At 44.4% G+C, this 18,139-nt stretch overlaps 1 protein-coding gene across 2 annotated transcripts in view; it reads left to right on the top strand.

The window, feature by feature from the left end:
- GPC1 (glypican 1) overlaps positions 1-18,139 on the top strand; it is a 203,831-nt gene that overhangs the window by 35,620 nt on the left and 150,072 nt on the right. Inside the window, exon 1 of one of the 2 annotated variants that reach the window (XM_017835101.1) lies at positions 16,259-16,346. The exons of the other annotated variant lie outside the window; for it this stretch is intronic. The gene's annotated coding sequence lies outside the window, so the exon portion shown is untranslated. Of the gene's footprint in view, positions 1-16,258; positions 16,347-18,139 lie in introns of those variants that run through there. 2 annotated transcript variants of the gene reach the window in all.

Raw genomic sequence — 18,139 nt, forward strand, 5'->3', positions numbered from 1 at the left:
ATAAATATTTGGGGCATGCCCATGTCTCTGGCCCTGCTATGTTCGGGTCTTTATCTTGGAAGGAAGGAGGCCTTTCTAATACTTTGTCTCCTTAAAGTCCTTAATCAGCTGGGACATTTGTTAGAAAGAGTATTTGTTTTTCCTTCCTTTGATCTGTGTTTAGCTCACAGAATAGATCAGCTGACAGGAGTTACACTCCTGCCTGCGTGCCTAATGCTCAAGATTCTCTATTAGAATCAAGGACCCAGTTAGGTTGGAAAAGACCTCTAAGATCCCAACCCTTAACCCAGCACTGCCAGGCCCATCACTGAACCATGTCCCCAAGCAGCACATCACTTCTTGCATTTAGCCTCAGAGCTCAGCTTTTGGGCCTGCTGAGAAACAACAAGGCTGGAAAATATCATGAATATATGGGAATGAACATGTCATGCTGCTGTGTTTCCATCAGTTCCATGTTTGACGCTGCCCCAGCTTTTCCTGGCATTAAGATGCATCCATTGCAATTTACAGGGCAGTGGCATGGTGGAGCCTGCGGAGAATGAGCCTGGGTCCCTCTGTGTGTGCATCCTGCTGGCTGCACATCTGCCACCAGCGGAACAGCTACAGGTTTTTAGGGTGCAGTGTCTCATTCTACTGATCCTATGGCTTTTAGGATCCTGCTTCCAGTGCATTGCTAAGCTAATATTCATTGCTCGCTCACAGACTGAAATGGGATGCGGTTGTGCATGTATGTCACAGAAGTGCTTTTGAACAGCTAAATAATAATCTCCACAGAAAGGAGAAAACAAAAGGGTCTGAGAGAGGAAAAACTTTGAAAGCTTTGGTGCTTCTTGTTCTTAATTAAATGTATTTTGTCTTAATGTTTTGGGGTATAAATCTGACTGGAACAGCATTATACAAAGAGAGAACTGAAGCTCAAGATTTCTCAATTGGATGACATTTTTTAAAATTGTTTTTTAAGTTTAGCTAAGTTTTTTTCTTGAACTCTTGGAGTTGCTCAGTGGGACAGTGAGATCCCCCTCCCTGGCATCTGCATGCCATCCTTGGAGGGAGGGCATATTGCCCTCATTGACAATAGCACATTATTCGCAAGCAGGATGGCCACTGCTGAGTTAAGAGTTCCCCACTGTAGTAAACCCCCCCCAAATTTTACACTGCTTCAGGCCATCATGTTGATGTTTATGCCTCATCTATTTGGTGAATAATTTATCACCTGCTTTTAATGTCTCTGTCTAGTCTCTGACACCACAGTAGCAGGTGTCTTGTTTACTGGGCAAACAGTGGTGTTCTTGGCAAAATTACATTGGAGCATAACACATCAGTGGAAGGAGAGAGTTACAGATGGGTTGGGGGGACTTCCCCAGATGACTTTTTAACTGGTGGCACAGCTGAAATTTGGACTGCTGTCCCTCAGTTTTAAAGCAAGATCCTAGCTGATGGTCCACATTCTCTGAGAATTACAGGCCTTACTTGGGACTGCAGTATTACTGTTGGTTTATTTCTTTTCTTAATTTTAAAGTTTATCATCTCTGTCTTGTATCAGGCTATGAAATGTCAGTTTTGACATCACTGAACATGTCCCAGCATTTTCTTGTTTTCCACTTTTCTGACAACTGTATCTGGACTTGCCATATCACTGTGGCTGGCACGGGGGACACCTCACTATAGCACATCCAAGTTGGGAGTGAGTTTGTTTGGACATGGGGAGGTTGTTTTGTAGTTGGTGTGGGATTTTTTTCTGTTTTGTTGGGGTGTTTGTATCCAGCAATTTTTTGTGGTTTTTTTTTTTTTTTAAACGTACTAATGCTCCCATCAGCTGTTGATTACTCAAATCCAGAACCCCTGAGAAGGTGATTCTTTCAGTATCTAACACTGTCAGGTTCAACAGGACTCTTGGTCATGGCTGTAATTAGTTTTATACTGAATGTTCCTGCCAGCACAGCTCACCTGACCAGGATAATTTTAAGAAATACCAGATTGACCCTAAATATTCTCTCATAGGTCAAGGCTTTCCATTCATTAATGGTTTGTCCTCTTCCTCCTGAGCTTCCTCCAGTATTGCTTTGATATTGGAAAGCTCTCTGAAGGAGAAAGTGGGCTCTGAGGGCAGGCTATCCCTGACACAAGAATAAACACACACCATGGTAAAAAGAAACTATCTTTAGCAATTAACAAAGGAAAGAATGTGAAAGGTGATGAATGGTGGAAGGTATGAAAGGCTGGTTTTCAGCTGTTGAATTACTCTGCTAGCATGTGGTGCTGTGAGAGAAGCAATGTGATATATGAAAATAAAAACATTGACTGAGCTGGAGACTTCATTTCTGAAGCAGAAAGCTAAGGGTGCCAAATCCTGTTAAATTTTAATGAGATTTTAGATACAACTCCTTGTGTGTCACTGCTTGAAAAACAACACTTGAGACTGATAACAGCAGAGAGCCTGTGAGTTAACACCTGCAGCCCAGCGTGTGGCTCTCAGAGCTGAAATATGGGCCACTCTGGAAGGCACTTTGGTCAGGGGGCTGGGGTGGTGGGAAGCAATTCCTTTGCCTGAGCCATCAAAACTGCTGTGCAGTTGCTTTTTCTGCCTCTGAGCTTTGTGAGCTTACAGGGCATGTGGGACCTGTCACCACAAGAAGGGCAGGACTGGCAGAGTTGGTGTCCTTCCCCAGCCACCTCTTTCTCCCAGCCCTCTGTTTCCTGGATGCTCTGGAGCAAAGTGGGAGGCAGGCATGGAACTCTAGTTGTATGTAAACAGAAGAGTGAAACTTTGGGGTGCTTTTACTACTGTAATCATAGCTTGGCCAATAGGTAATATTTCATGTTTTTGTCTCGTTTGTGGGAGGTGGAGAGGTGTGATCATACCTTCTTTTCCTTTTTGGGCATGTTTTCTTAACAGGATACTATTTTTGCACCAGGCCCACCTCTCTTTCTGGTGGTTGCAAGAAGTGAAGTGTTCCTCCGGTCTTCAGGTATAACAAGTAGCATGATAAGAACGACATCATCATTCACCTGGATGAGATTTGTGAAAACACCTCTATTGTTAATAGGTTTTGCAAGCAAGCTTTCATGAGGGCTGAGAGGAAGGAGAAGGGGGATAAGAAAGCTAAACTATCTCAAAACATGACTTTAAAGGCTTTAAAGTACCAATACTTATTAATTCCTTTGGCATGTATTAGAATAATATTAATCCTGATAAACTGAATTGGTATTAGTTCAGATGTCAGAAGCACTTCTGCAGGCATTCAGCTGTAATTTAGCATCAATTAACTAGAACATTATTTAAAAGTGTTATTTTAATACATTAAATTTCCCAGCGTGTCCTCAGGCAGTTGCTAGAGCTACTGTGAACTTCTCCTATCACTCTCCATTTTTCTTTCTAGCTGTAGCTCCTGCTCTCCTTTATTTGACAGTGTGCGCTTCCCACAGCCACAGAATTCCTCGGGGTGGTTGGCAGGGTGGTCTCGTGCTGCTTAACCTAATTTAGTTGCAGGAAGCTGCTGCAAGGGACAGTCCTGCCTCTTTCCACACCCCTTCCTGGTATTATTTTTCCTTCTTTGTTGACAGCTAACACTTCCAGAGGTAAGGTTTTTAAACTTAGAGGGCAATTTTTTGACAATTTTGTGACCTTGAAAATATCCTCTAGACCACGTAGCTGTTGATCAGTGCAGTGCCACGCTACAGGTTGTGTAGCCAGCACCTGGGAATGTGGGATTTGTTCCTGTCCCTGCTCACAGCAGTGTGGAGATGCTCACTGGAATGCTGGCAGCTCTGTAGCTGTCTGAGCACCTTGCTGTAAGGGACTGTGTGGCCTTGTCACAGTGCTGTGACAAAAGAGCTGCTTGTTCAGAAGCTGGCAGGGGAATGCCTGTGCCTCCAACTGCAAAACAGACATGGTGATTGCTCATTTTATCTCTCTGTTCTTGGGGAATGCCCTGAAAACAGCTTCTGCCTCCAAAGATTGACTCTTATGATGTAGATGGAAAATGCCCAGTACAGCAAAGCATTTTTACAGTATTTCTATAGTGCAAATAGAGGAGTCTGATACCGGAAAGTGGAACAACCTTTTCCCCTGTATAATGTGTATGAGGTGCCCTGTGGTCAGTCACTGCTGTGGATTAGGAGTAGTCCACTGTTTTGCATGGAGGAGTTTGGGAAGTGTTAGTAGGTGTTTTCATCTCAAGAAGAAATACCTGCTGCCTTGCTCTTTCCCCACAGGGTGTAAGGGCCCTACCAGCTGATGTGTGGGGGAGCGGGGCCGGGATGTGCTGCAGAGGGCAAAGAGCCCTGCAGGCGCCTGCCCTGGCATTTGGATCTGTTTTCATGGGCTTCCCAAGGAGCCTGAAGAACAACTCCTGCTGCCTCTGGCAGCTCCCACCCAGTGAGCTGCATTTCAGCTCACGTGCAGCATGTCAAGACAGGCAACATTCCCATTTGTAAAACGTGCTATTAACAAATGCTTTCTTTAGCCTCTGCCTCCAGTTTGCTATTCCCGTTCACTCCCTGTGGAAGACAAATTTGTGTGTCCTCTGCCAATGACCTTAAGGGTCTACATTAGTGCCTGCAGGAGGCAGGGAAATGGCTCTGTGGAAGCAGCAGCATTTGGGTCTGGCTCTTCCTCATGGGGACAAACCTCTCTCTGTTTCATTTGTCTGTAGCAGTGTTTCTACTTGCATTGTTCATGATACAGAGACACTTATTTGAGACTTGAAGAGTTTTATAGTATCTCTTCCCCCAGCTTTATGATCATTGCAGTCTTCTGTGCTCCCTCTGGGTCTGCCAGCCAAAGGCCAGAAGCAGGGCTAGGCTGGCAGGGGAGGAAATACCTCCTGTTAAAACCAGCTGATAAGCTGGGACAATGTAGGTCCTAGCCCTTTCTTTAGATAGAAAGCAGGAGCTCCTCCAACACCCTCAGTGTTTCTACAGTTACTACAGTAAGCAGTTTTCTGCAGACCAGCAGAGGCTTGAGTGTGAGCAGATCCTGCCAAATCATCAAATTCAAAATTACTGAAGCATATGGCAATCGCTACCAAAATCTCCTGAGTTCATAGAACCACCAAAGTCACTGAATTCAGACATATCCTGTACTACAATATATTGTAGTTTTTGTACCAGATGCTTTGGAGTGGATTTTAGCAAAACTGAAGAACTCTGAAGTCACTTGTAGAGCATGGAAATACCCATTTGCTAATCAAACATCACCAAACATCCACACTATCTTAATCCGAATAAACCTCACAGGAGACCAATGAAACAAATCTGTAAAGGAAAATTTATAACTCCACTAAATCTCTGAGTTTTAGTTGCAGTAAAGATGATGGGGTTCATATCACAATAGGATTTTCCCCCCACACTCCCCAGTTTCCTCCTTCATCCTGGATATACCGGCAGTAATTGTGGGTCTCCCTCTTCCTCCTTCTCCTGTTCCACAAGCACTTTTCTCTTAAACTAGATCAGAGTAAGTAGCATTCTTAATCTATACTTAGCTTAATTTATGGCTTCAGTTTCAGACCATAAGAAAGACCTGTGACTGTGAAGTTCATCATTTTCCATCAGTCTGATAATGTACCTCTCCCTACGGTGTATTCCTGCATTTAGTTATGTTTCACTTAGGGCCAGTGTTATGATTTTTTTATGCTATATTTTTTTCCTTTTAAGCAATCAGAATTCTTTAAAGTATTTTGCAAGTCTCCTTTAACAAAGTAAATATGATTGGTATGTCTTGTTCACTTTTTCCCCTCTGTCTGTCCCTGTACAAGAACATCAGTTCTGTTGGACACTGGTTAACCTCAGGGCTGTTCATCAGGCTGGGACTTTGATTTGCCATCTGGCTCATGCATTTGACTGTGCTTTCTGCACAGTGATGTGGCCTCAGATGCCTTAAAAATGATGGTCTTTTGCGTTGTTTTGCCTGGAAATCTAATTAGTTTTTTACTGATTAAACCACTGTGTGCAATCTAATGTGTTTTCTTTATGCACTTCTCCTTGGCTTTCATGCAAGCTTCTGTGATGTGTTTGCTGAAGTATTTTAGGTTTCTTTTTGTAGCCCAGCAGTGTCCCCTGTCAGTTTCGTCAAACCTCCGTCTTCCTGCTCTTGGACTTGCATAGTCAGACCAAGCTGACATCACACCTTGTGAAGATTTCACCTCAGTAAGAACAGTCATTACCTTTCATCTTTTGTCTTTATGAAGATCAAAGAGCTGCAAGTCCCAGCGAGTGAGGTTTGGTTCAAGGTTCCCATAAAGCCAAATTGGCAAGTCCGGTTGCCTTTCCTTTGCAAATTGTATCAGGAATCTTCTTGGCCATCCAACCTGAGCAGCCACTGCTGTTTGGCTGAGTCCTTTGGACGCAGCTGCTTGTGGGCTTCTTGCCGGTGCCTGTAGGTCCTAGGGCAGGAGCTGCCAGTATAACTGCTGCTTTCTGAGGATAGAAAATTCGTGTAGTGAAACCCTGGGAGCTGACATTAGTGCTGAGATCCCCTGTGACAGCCACTACGTGGACTGTAGCCATTGGTTATGGCTTTCAGAAATCCTGAAGTAGCTCAAGTGATCAAGAGGTCAAATCGTGGCATTTAAGAGGGCAGCTTGTGTGAGAAAATCAGTGTCTTGTATAAATATGTCACTACCTAAGGCACGGGGTGCAGAATTAAGGGATTTCCTAGTTTTATTGTTTGAAAGCGGAATTGATCTTTTGTTCAATTTGTGATAGTGTAGTCAGTTGAGATGCTATTTATTTATTTTGACATTGGACACAGGCTATGCTGCAATACTCCCTGGAGACATTCAGCTGTCTCTTTTGTTCTACTCAGGTTTGGATACTGCTGTCACCGTGGTTTCTGAGTACCTTCCGACCACGTGTTAAGAAATATGATTTAACATATGTCTCATTTAATGTCTTCTCTGGTCCTTCGGGATGAAACAAGTTTGGATATATTTTGCTAGTTAAGCTTTTCTTTTTTTTAATTTCTCATTTTTAATGAGCTACAGATGTTGCCATTTAAGGCAGTAAAATTTGACCAGGTGCCTCAACAATGTCAGCCTTTGCTGTGCATTTGGAGAATTGCTATTCCCAAGAGTTCATCCCAAAGCATGCTGAATATCCACAACTCCTTAACTTCAAGAAGAAGCAGTGGGTGCTTGACAGCTCTCAAATTCAGTACCCAAACTTTACACCACCCCACAGCCAATTCGATGAGATGCCTTCATTATGCAACATGCATGATATGTAAAACTCGTTTTTCTAAGGGTTTGTTGCAGTTCATTGAGATGAAACCAGCTGTGAATCTGCACCTTTGAAGGACCCGTGAGGATGTCTATTCTATAAATCAAACCTAGTAGAGTTGTACTTTCCTTGTTTTGTAAACAGTGCTGAAACAAGGACTGCAGCTTGAAAATGCCTGGGAAGAGGAGGTGTGTTGTGATCCTGTGCGTGTCTCAGTTCAGTTGTATGCCTATGTTGTCTTATTTACAACAGCCCAACAGCTTTCAAAGTTCAATTGTTAGAGCTTTTGCAAACAGAAATAGGCATAAACTCTGCCCAGCCCAGTCAATGATGTTTTCCCTCAGCCTTTTGTAGTAGAGATTGCAGAGTCCGAAGTTATGTTTCAACTGCTTACACTGTAATGTCAGGATAGATGATATCAGGAGAAAATAATCTCTTCCTGATAAAATTTGCTGCCTCATTAATACTCAGCTTGAAATAGATGATTACAGGGAACTGTGCAGGTCTCAGCTTTGTGTTTGAGTATGCCTGTAATCAGATGTCTTTGTTGAGGGAGAGATCTTGAGTGGGTGCAGGTTGCTCCACCTCTTGTTGGCTATTGCAGTATGGTGGGTTGCAACTTTTTAATTTAAATAGGATCACTGAGCTGTTGGCTATCTGTGGTTATTCTTGCACCAGCTGAGTGTAATCCTTGTTACAGAGCCAATATCACTGCCGTGTCTTCTCTCAAAGCACCCCTGGACATGCATTGTCACTTACTGAGGAAATACATGATGGTTTCCCCCCGCTCACCCACAGTCAGCTGCTGGCAGGGTGGGCAGCCAGGAGGGGGGCTGTGGGGAGGGAGAGCTGCCAGAGGGAGCAGCACGGACTTGCAGGGTGCTGGGATGAAAGTGTGTGGGGGTGTTCAGGCAAGGCTCTTAGTTAAGGACTTGCTTAGTGTTACTGAAGAAAGGAGAAGGGGATTTGATGAGAAACAAGCAGGGTAGGACAACACCAACAGTGATGGCCAGATGCAATACAGTGATGGGGAGTCAATTTATGTCTTGGTTATGATGCAAAGTCTTGAATGTTTTCTCTGGGCTGTGTAGCTATGTAAACAGACCGTAAGGTTTCTCTAGAGGCAGCTTAGTTCCAGTGTGTGTTTGGTGCTTACTCATGGAACGCACCAGGAAGATGCTGAATTTCAATCAGTCGTGATGACTTTCGTTTTGATTTGTGAACTAGATCGGGGTCATGATGTAAAGGTCTTGAAGATGACAGCTGATACTTAGAGGGGTCTGGATGGCCACTAGATCTGCACCTACTGGAATACTTCTCTGAGCCCATCACTTACTGACACAGAATTTAACTGAAAACTGAGCTGTGGGGTGGAGAAATGCTCTTCACTCACTTCACAGAAATGAAGCACAGACAAGACTCTGTAGGGGAAGGTTTTATAATTAAATAGCTGGGACTTAGCTCCTGCTGTCATTACATAAATTAGCTTATGTTTTGAACATCTCAAATGACTTGCAGCTATTAGGTAGAAATCCCTTCCCTGGAGCTTGGACTTGTACCTTTTTGTCCTTAAGGTATCTCTTTAAATGCGTTAGTACATCAGGTAAACAGATACTATCCGTGGGACTGTGCAGCCACAGAGAGCTCTGCCTTCTCTTCAGGGGTCTGGGAGAGCTCACAGTGTAGAAACTGCAGTGGCTTTACGTTTATGGCAAAAATTCCTCTCTGCACAGCCTAGAAGTGGATTCAGAAACACTTACTGTAAAAATGGAAGTGCAGGAGGGAGGAGAGTGACTAATTAATTATCTGTGTGCCTGGGAGACCAGCACTAACACAAAGCTGTCCCAGACATGGGAGGAACTTGCAGCACCTCCTCGGAGACTGGTTGGTACCAGTTTCCCATGGTCCCACCAGTGCTGTTGGCTGTGCACATGTTGGAGTGCTGCAGAAGCTGTGCATTCCACATCAAATCATTCAGTCAGAGTATCCTGGCTTGCTTTCTTTTCAATCAGTGTGTTTTAATGGCTCGAACATGGATGTCTCCTGTTTGAGACGATTTACAATGTGTACGCCGCAAGTTGGTTCAGTTTAGTATTGTTGGCTACGGATATGCTGAAGGAGGCTGTGTCTTTATTTTTTCGAAGAATGTGCTCGAGAGCATGGACTTCTACCAGTTTGATTGTTTATTGTTTTTTCTCCTCCCTTTTGGCTTGGATTTCTGATTTAGATGATATAAAAAGATATCACCTCAGATATAATTAAAATATGTTTTGTTTTGAAGAGGTCATGAAGTGCTGTTTCCTAATGTGGCAGTACTGTTATTAGGCAAAATTCCTGTTGCAGGTGCCTTGTTAAGGAGGTCCTCCTTGTCAGAGAAAAGAGTAGTCGGGAAAAGTTATTGGGTTTTACATAAAGTGGCAATATCCATGTTCCTGGAGGCTGGCAGAGCACAAGGCACACAGAGCAGTCCAGATTTATATATGTGCTTCTCTGTGACCCTGATAGCCTTGTCACAGCCATGCTGTGGCTGGGATCTGAGCGGGAAATTCTTGCACTCTGCTCTATACATAGATCCCAGCACTGATAAATTATGAGGTTTCATCACAGGCCTGATGATAGGGAGCATTTCGTTGCCAAGAGTGGGGCCTTGTGAGAAGTTTGACTCCAATTAAAAAACACAACTTCACACAATAGAAAACATAACCTCTTCATGATAAAGAGGAAGAGATAAAAGATACAACCCAAAGCACTGAACTCCGGAAGGCATGTACAAAAGGTATGTATAAACCATACAGTGTTTTGTTGTTTGGGTTGTTTTTCAGTAATTTTTAAAGATCTTGTGGTTGAGTGCTCTAGTTGTTTTCAGGGTCTTAAAGGGGTGTTTCGTTTTTTAAGTTTTAGGTTTTTTTCTTGGGACCAGCCTTTCTGAAACACCTGACTACATAAAGGCAGCTCTTGGTGCTCTCTACTGGACTCATTCCAGGAAAACAGCCGAGGAATGAACAGAGCTAAGCGGGAGGACAGATTCAGGCTTTGGTTCAGGTGTGCTTTGCCTCCTGCCCCACTTGGGGACGTGGTTTAGTGGTGAACATGGTGGTGCTGGGTTAACAGGTGGAGTTGATAACCATAGAAGTCTTTTCCAACACTGATGATTCTATGAATCTGTGTCAGATGCTGATGCTGTAGTGCCTGAGAAGTGACGTGTCAGTGTGATGGGGACACTGTCCCTTCAAGCACAAATGTGTCACCATGGCCATTGAACTATGCAGGCACGTGGCCATCATCTTGCCTTAGAGGAACCCACCCAGTGGGGTGGCAGGCAGCTGGTCCAAGCTGTTTGTACTCACGTCTGTTAGTCCTGCTTGATTTTCTGCAAGATCTAATATGAAACAGAGCAGTTTGGTGTCCTTTCGAAGAATTGGCTAAAAACATTCCCCTATGGAATCTCTTGTTGATTGTCTCTATTTACTGAATAGAGAAATTCTCATTATATTCCTTTGGTTTTGATCACTGCAATCAAATGAGGATAATTTTAAAAAGAAAGAGCAGTATTATGCGCTGCTGAACAAATAATGAAAGACTACTAGATGGGAATAATGGGTGGTAGGAGAGAGAAATTTTTGAAAAAAACTGGATTCAGGAACTAAGTAGATTTAATGAAAGCTATCTTTCAGAACTCTCTGACTCAGCTTTAAATAAGTCTTCATCTGGCATGTGAAGTAAGCAAGAATGTAAAAGCCCATATAGAAATTGAATTGGACTTTCAGATTGTGTGCCTAGACGTGACATTCTTCCTTCATTCATCCAGATTTCCCTTTATTTCTGTGTGATCTTACTGTGAACGCTTCTGAAGTGGGATCTGCCCACACAGCATATTGCAGCTTCATTGCTGAAGGCAGTATCAGCATCCATCCACTTTCATATCTGAATTTGGTTGGAGGGTGGGGGAATCCCTTCCCTTTTGGATAGCAGATGTCAGTCTCCTACTCTCCCACAGCTCCCAGAAGTGAACTCTGCCTGACTCCTGTTGGAGCATAACATGAAGAAAAGGATCTCCCTTGCAAGCACAGGATGATAAATAAATGTAAGACCTTAAACAAACTCCCTTGAACAGCGTTAGCCAGATCTCTGCTTGCCGGGTAACAAATGCCAGATCAGGTTTCCCTGTCTTGTCTCATGTTTTACACTCAGTTACAACACCTTTGAAATAAGTGCTTTGGTCAAGAGCAGCTCACGCTTCTTCAGCTGAAGAATTCCTGTGGCTCTGAGCAGGATTTGTCAGAGTATGTTCAGGGCACAGACGATGGAAACCACTGTCCTTACTGATCCAGAGCTAAGGAGTGGGGGGACGACTTTGAGCAGTTAGTAGTGCAGTGTAGGGGGGGCTGTGTAAGGGCCTGGAAGCTGAGAGATGGGGATCAAGGATGTAGTGGAGGCCTTTTTCAAGTGCTTTGCTTCAAATTACCTTCTTCCCTGGGTACCTGGAACCCACGGGACACTACTGGGATAGCAGTGGGTTGTAAACTGCTGCTGATTGCTGAGGTGCATGTGCTCTCTTGGGGAGTGGGTCGTACTTTGGGAAGGAGGACAACCTCTGTAAATGAAGGGAGAGAGCAAGCTGCAGGGCAGGATAAATATTTGAGTACTGGCCACCTGCCTCACCTGTCATCTTCCCCTGCAGCCTGGCTGATCCCAGCACTGGGCCAGTGCCTCCCTCTTGCCACAGGGACTGCAAGTACCTCTTGACACCACTCCTGGAGCCAGCAGTCCAGGGCAAAACCCCTGTTCCCAATGATGGGTCTGTCTAAGAGATGGCCCTCCATGGGGTTCTGTGGGAAGGCCAGGGGTGATGGGAGCGGCTGGGAGCAGACGTGCAGCCTCTGCAGGCAGCAGTGACCACCAGGACACGGGTGGAGAAGTCCTGTGATGCACTGTAACAGAAATGTGTCTCAGCACTGGCTGTGGCAGGACCTTTGCCCAGCTGCCTTTGGGCACAGGGGATTCCCTGGGATTGATGTGCCAGGCTGCAACAGCCCTCATGCATTGACTGTGAGTGCCAGGTAGGTGTGGCATGGCCGTGAGGTGTAACGGGTTGTAGTCCCTGATGGGTCTGTTGGCAGTCTGGGAACCACTGGCTTGTTTGATAATCTCACCTCCCCCCAGAGACAGCTGACTTTGGAAAGGAGAGCAGACACTGAGAGTTGTGGTGGCCCCAGTGGCATGTGCAGCCCAGAGCTCGCGCCAGGGCAGTGAACTTATGATGGGTGCTGACCTCCAACATTTCAAGAGAACAGAAACTTCTGAATTAACTGTTGCTGTCATGGCTTTGCTCAGAACATCATGCTACAGTCCCACAAGCTTAATTTTGGTTTTGACCGTTCATAAAGGGTTGCCACAGTCTGTGTCTGGAACACAGAAGTGTTTGTGCTCACTGCTGTTGTGGTGATTGTGGGTGGCAGGGGTGCTGGGGTCTCCTCACTCAGCCCTTCTGGAGAGCTGGGATCCCCCTGGCCCTGTTCATGGCCTGAATCTGGCACTGGTGAGATGCCTGGAGCAGAGCTGAGCTGAGGCACCACCTGGTTCTGCCTCACCTATTGTGTCAGATTCAATTTGCTCACCCTCGTGCTTTCCCCCAAAGCCAGACGACACTGTGCCTTCTTTGTGCAGGTCTGTCAGGAAAAGGTCCCCTCCTCTGTGGGAGAGAAAAGGGGTTTATGCTCTTTTGTCGATGGGCTAATGCAGCCTGATGAAAAGAGCCATGTCCCCACTGCCCTGTGGGAGCACTGCCCAGCACAGGCTCTGAGGGCTTCCAAGTCTCCTGCACTTGCCCTCAGAAAAACCCTATCAGCATTTTGGGAGACTCATTAATGCTCCACCAGCCTTGCTATGATTTATAAGCTGTTTTGTGGGTGCAAAATTGCAGATGGCCACATATTATAACTATGCCAGGAATGGTGAAGTGTTTTCGGGAATCGCCTCTGGCTCCAGCATTGAATGGAAAACCCTCAAAGTGCTGTGGGCTAGTTCAAAGAGACAGGGTTAAGCATGTGGCAGACAGGCATCACTCCCCAGTGGGCCGCTCACATGAGGACCTCTCTGGCCCAGGCAGATTTGCCCCTTCCCTCCCAAGGGGCTGGCTGCATCTTAGAAGACAAACTGTCTGCCCTGCAAAATCAAAAGGAAAAGGCAGAATTCATACCTGCAGGGCTTGGGGGTGAGGTTGGGTTTCCTGCCGCCCTTGTAAAAAATCATGCCCCGAAGTGGTGAAGTTCTGCATTTGCTGGGTTAAATTACCTGTGATCTTAAAGACTTGAAGTTTTAAAAATTAAATTCTAGCAGCAATTGATGTGGCAGATGTAGTCTCTTCAAATAAGAGATGATGAAAAGTAAAGAAGGATGAATAGATTATTGTTTTTATTAAAGATATTATGGAGGGATAAATTCTTCTCATGAACAGGCTTTCTTAGCTTATTCCCATTCTCTCAATAAATCATTGCCACAGTGTCAGTTAATATTGTTTGGGGATCTTGCTCAGGAATGTTTTAGATTGGAAGAAAGAAATTCATATCACAAAACAAATGGTCTCTGTGATCACCATAAAGGTTACTGCAGTTTACAGAAAGTAAAATATTTACCATCTGATTCACATAATAGGTAAGATAAAGACTGAATGCTAAGGTGGGGAGAATAGCCCGAGGGCACAAGCCACTCCTACCAATACCAGCCAGGATTAATGAATGGCTTTCACTCCTACTCGGTTTTCTTTGCTTTGTACTTGAAAGTCTTTGCTGCAGTAACTTCAGACTGTAATTAGATTGACTGGAAAACTGAATTATGTGCAAAGAACTGCTCAGATCACAATTGAGGTGCATGAGCTTTATTTGTCTACCCTAAGCATGTGTCACCTTCAACAAGCAGCAAAATATTTCCAGCATTTAATAAAATAAAAGAAAGACTCGTCTTAGGAAGTTGGGTATAAAGACACAACAGTATTAGTCTGGAGAAGGAAGGAGTGTCATGGCTTCTTCAGCATGACAATCTTAAATGAATGGCTTTGACAAGAGTACTTGAGTGGCAGCATCATTCAAAGAATAGTGTTTACCTACCTGAAGTTGGAGCACTTGCCATGGGATGAATAGAATTCATTGAACATTGTTCTTTGAACTTAATTAAGCATCAGAAACCCCACTTTCTAGCCTTGTAAGAACAGAGGTTTTGATGATCATCTCGGTTTTTCCTTTTAATGTGTGTATTTTTTATCTTTTATATTTGATTAAATGCTCTCATAGTTTTAGTGCAGAGTGTGATAGTGCTGGTAGACAAATGTGTAGAGTCTGAGCAGCTCTGGCACTGTCATTAAAGGTATCTGATGTTGCTCAGCAGCTCAGGAAGGTGTACCCATAATGCAAGTGTTCTGGAAACTTGGGAGATACCTCTAAGCATCAAACCTTAGTGCTGAAGTACCACAGGCTCTGGGGAAAGGAATGGAGTTTGAGGTAACTGAACTGAATATCCGGAGCAGTCCATCCTGCAAGCCACACTCCCTAGGGAAGCTTTGCCCACAAGTAATCCAATTTCAGTTTGAAATGAGCTTGAGTCAGCTGCAGAGCTGTAGTTTGCCCTGGCTTTTCTCTGGCAGCAAACAGGAGGGGGACCACCAACCTTTTAAGCCCATTCTGCACATTCCCCATTCTGCCAGCACTACAACTAACTAGTAGAAGTGAGAAATTATTTACTGAAAAAAAAACTTTTTTGTGGGGTAAGTTGTCAAAGGGGAAGCTGAAAAATAGGTTTTATCCGTTGTTTGCTGTGTGGTGGGATAACATGGAGGCAGGTCCTGGTGCTGATCCTCTACAGTGTCTTTCTGTCAGCAGCACTGTAGTGCCAGCACAACTGTGGACTTGGGCTGAGGCCTCTGACAAGATCTGAAAAATAAGGGCAAGAATTTTACAACTGAATAAAATGTGAAGTCTATAAATTTAACAGGCCTTGCATTTTGAATTACAATGGAATAAATTTTCCTCTTAAAAGGAGAAATTGTCTCACTTGTGACTTTCTTCAGTGTTTTACAAGGTTATGAAGGAAACTTCTAAGCATGTTTTGGCAGTTCACGTTCTGTGGTCTCTATTCAGAAGATATTTTTTAATTTCCCTCTACAGTTAAGTTTCTCTTGGGGCATCTCCCCTGGCTAACTCTTTGTGTTAAGCAGCTAGAAGGTTGGCAGCATCCTTAAAACTTCAAATGCATTTGGAGCAAAGGCTTGTGTTAGGACATATGAGTGCGATCAGATGTGAAACCAAGTTTGACTGACTTCTCTTGAGATCTGCTTCCCTTCAGTTTCAGTGAGACAAGTTGTCCCCTGAAGAATTTCTCTTGCATGTTCAGATGAGGTACCTGCAGGAGGAAGAATTAGTTTGGTAGTTGGAAGCCTGAGGTTAGCAGACATATCGTATGTCACTGTGATTTTTTTTTTTTTAATAAAATGAGGGTGGAATGCAGGATCAAAATTGCCTCATGTCCTTTAACTCTGAAGTTAATGCTTTATTTTTGGCTGCCATCACAAGTGCCCTTGTAATGAACTAGCTGGTGGTGATGCTGGCAAGCATGTGCTCCCCAGCCAAAGGCAGCGTTAGCACTCTGTCCATACTGGGGTCCAGGGAACCCAAGGTATGTGGAACTGTGGCTCCCTAATGCAAATGTGCAACCTGGCCTTTGGGGCAACACAAAGACAGCTCTGTAGGCATTGTGGATGTCTGCACTGAAGAAGGTGACAATGATGGTGTGTTTTGTAGTCCAGTAAGCACTGGCCAGTCCTGTCCTCCAATGAGGAGGAGCAGGACACTGAATGCAGAGCAAGTGCACAGTTTTGGGAGCTGCCACCTCTGGTGAGCCTCCCCACAGCACAGTTATGAATAACCGCATTCACTTCTGCTGCTCGTGGGCTTGGTATTTCTTATTCTCTTTTGGTCTGAGTTCAAATATCAAAGGTTAACATAAGTTCGTGTTACTATTTTACCACAGAAGTGTTATATGGTTATTGAAAAATAATAAGAAATACAGGGGAATAAGGTTCTTTTTAATACCTGGTTTCCTTTAAGGAGGCATCATTTGTTCTCAGAATGTCTCTGGTGAGTCTACAGCAATAGTCTTGGTCAGTATGCTCTTACCCACTTTTATAAATCTTCTAGTCACTGTGCTTGCTAAGCTTTCCCACAATGTTAGTTTTTAGGGTTTGACTGATTTAACTCGTTTCCCTCTCCCTCTTCCTCTCTCTCTCCCTCCCCTCTCCTTTTTCTTTTCTTTTTTCTTTTCTGCCTTGCTTGCACTGTCACTCCTCTGTGGTAAAGCAGAAATGGTGAAACTCTCATACAGCTCTGGTAATAAATTTTTAGTCTCTTATGAACTGCAGCAAAGTCAAAGGAATTAAATGTTGAGAGCAAACACCTGTTTTCTCAGGAGGCAGTAGTAATTTGCTCCGTCCTCTAAGTCCTGTGCCATTGGGTGCCTGTGGAAATACTGGACTATTATGCCTATGTAATGTGATGAGTGTTAAAGGTTGAAAGAGAGTATCCATAGGTTTCTGGCTGGCCCTCAGCCACAAAATCTGCTTCACTTAAAGACACTCCACCCCTTTCCCCACCCAGGTGTGGTAGGAAGCCTCAGTCCCTTGCCTAAACGTGAGTGTCGTTTTGTGGTTTCTTTTGAGAGTACACTGCAAAGAGGAGTAATTGTGTAGAGAAGGGCTAAGCTCAAGTAGTAAAGTCCTTGTAGAGGAATGAGCTGAGTGCTTCCTCTTAGTTCACCGCCTGACACTGTGGACCTGAGCTGTGACTGGGGTTTTCTGACAACAATTAGTCAAGCCTTTCCCATAAACAACTGAAATAGTGCAGGAGACTTGATGAAAACAGAATGGAATAATAGTCAATGGGGAAAAACAGCAAAGGCCAAGAAACGAAAGGGGCACTAGAGGAGTGCTGAAGAGAACAGGAAAGATATGAGAAGAACATGAGAAAATGAGGGCAGGATTGAAAGGAATGAAGAGGTGGGTAAGGACAGAAGTAGGAGAGGAGAAAAAGGTGTGAGCAGGAAAGTGTAAAACTATTGAAAGAAAAGCAGAGGGATGGGCAGAGACCTTACTCCATGTGTACTCAATGCTGTACAAGTAACATACCTAATGAGGCAGGCAGGCAAGTTGTGGCTTCCTGCAAGTATGTGCTGGTTCACAGCAGTGCCCATGGGTGAGACCCTCGAGCCTGCCTCAGCAGATAATGTGCTTTGTGGGAGCAGATCAGCACACAAACCAAATATCTGTGCTGTGAGTGTTTTGAGGGCTTTTAGCACCATCTGTTTCTGACCTGTATCAGGATCCTGCCGGCACTGGGTGCACTTCTGGGGTCCTTCAGTGCACATCTCTGTTTAGTCTCAGGTGAAAGGAATCCCCTTCCTGTGCTATGTGACTGCCGTAACCTCATGATATAAAACACAGTGGATGGGGATGATGGGTAGATAATCTCTGAAAGCTGTTCTCCTTAGTTCAATTGGACTAAGCAACTGGAATTAAGTCTGCAAGTGTTGGATTTAGCTTCATTTACATACATCAGTAAATGGGGGGCAGACTTTAGGACCCTGAGTGTGCTGAGCTGACATACTGTTTGGTACTCACACCACTGTGCTAATGCAGGGTAGGTGGGGTTTCTCCATTGCAGGATCAAGGACCTGCTCTAGGAAGAGGTAAGTTAGGGACAGTGCTGAACGCCGAGCACCAGATATGACTGAGTAACGTGTAGAGTAAATGTGCTTGCCCACAGCCTGGTGATTGAGCATGTAGATACAGGCTCAGAAGGTTCCAATGTGGATTAGAGCCTCTCATATTAGATCTGAAATACCAATCCAAAATCAGCTCTCTTCAAGCTGGTGGACA

This window comes from Lepidothrix coronata, unplaced genomic scaffold (assembly GCF_001604755.1).
Source record: "Lepidothrix coronata isolate B3197 unplaced genomic scaffold, Lepidothrix_coronata-1.0 Scaffold248, whole genome shotgun sequence".
NCBI lineage: Eukaryota > Metazoa > Chordata > Aves > Passeriformes > Pipridae > Lepidothrix > Lepidothrix coronata.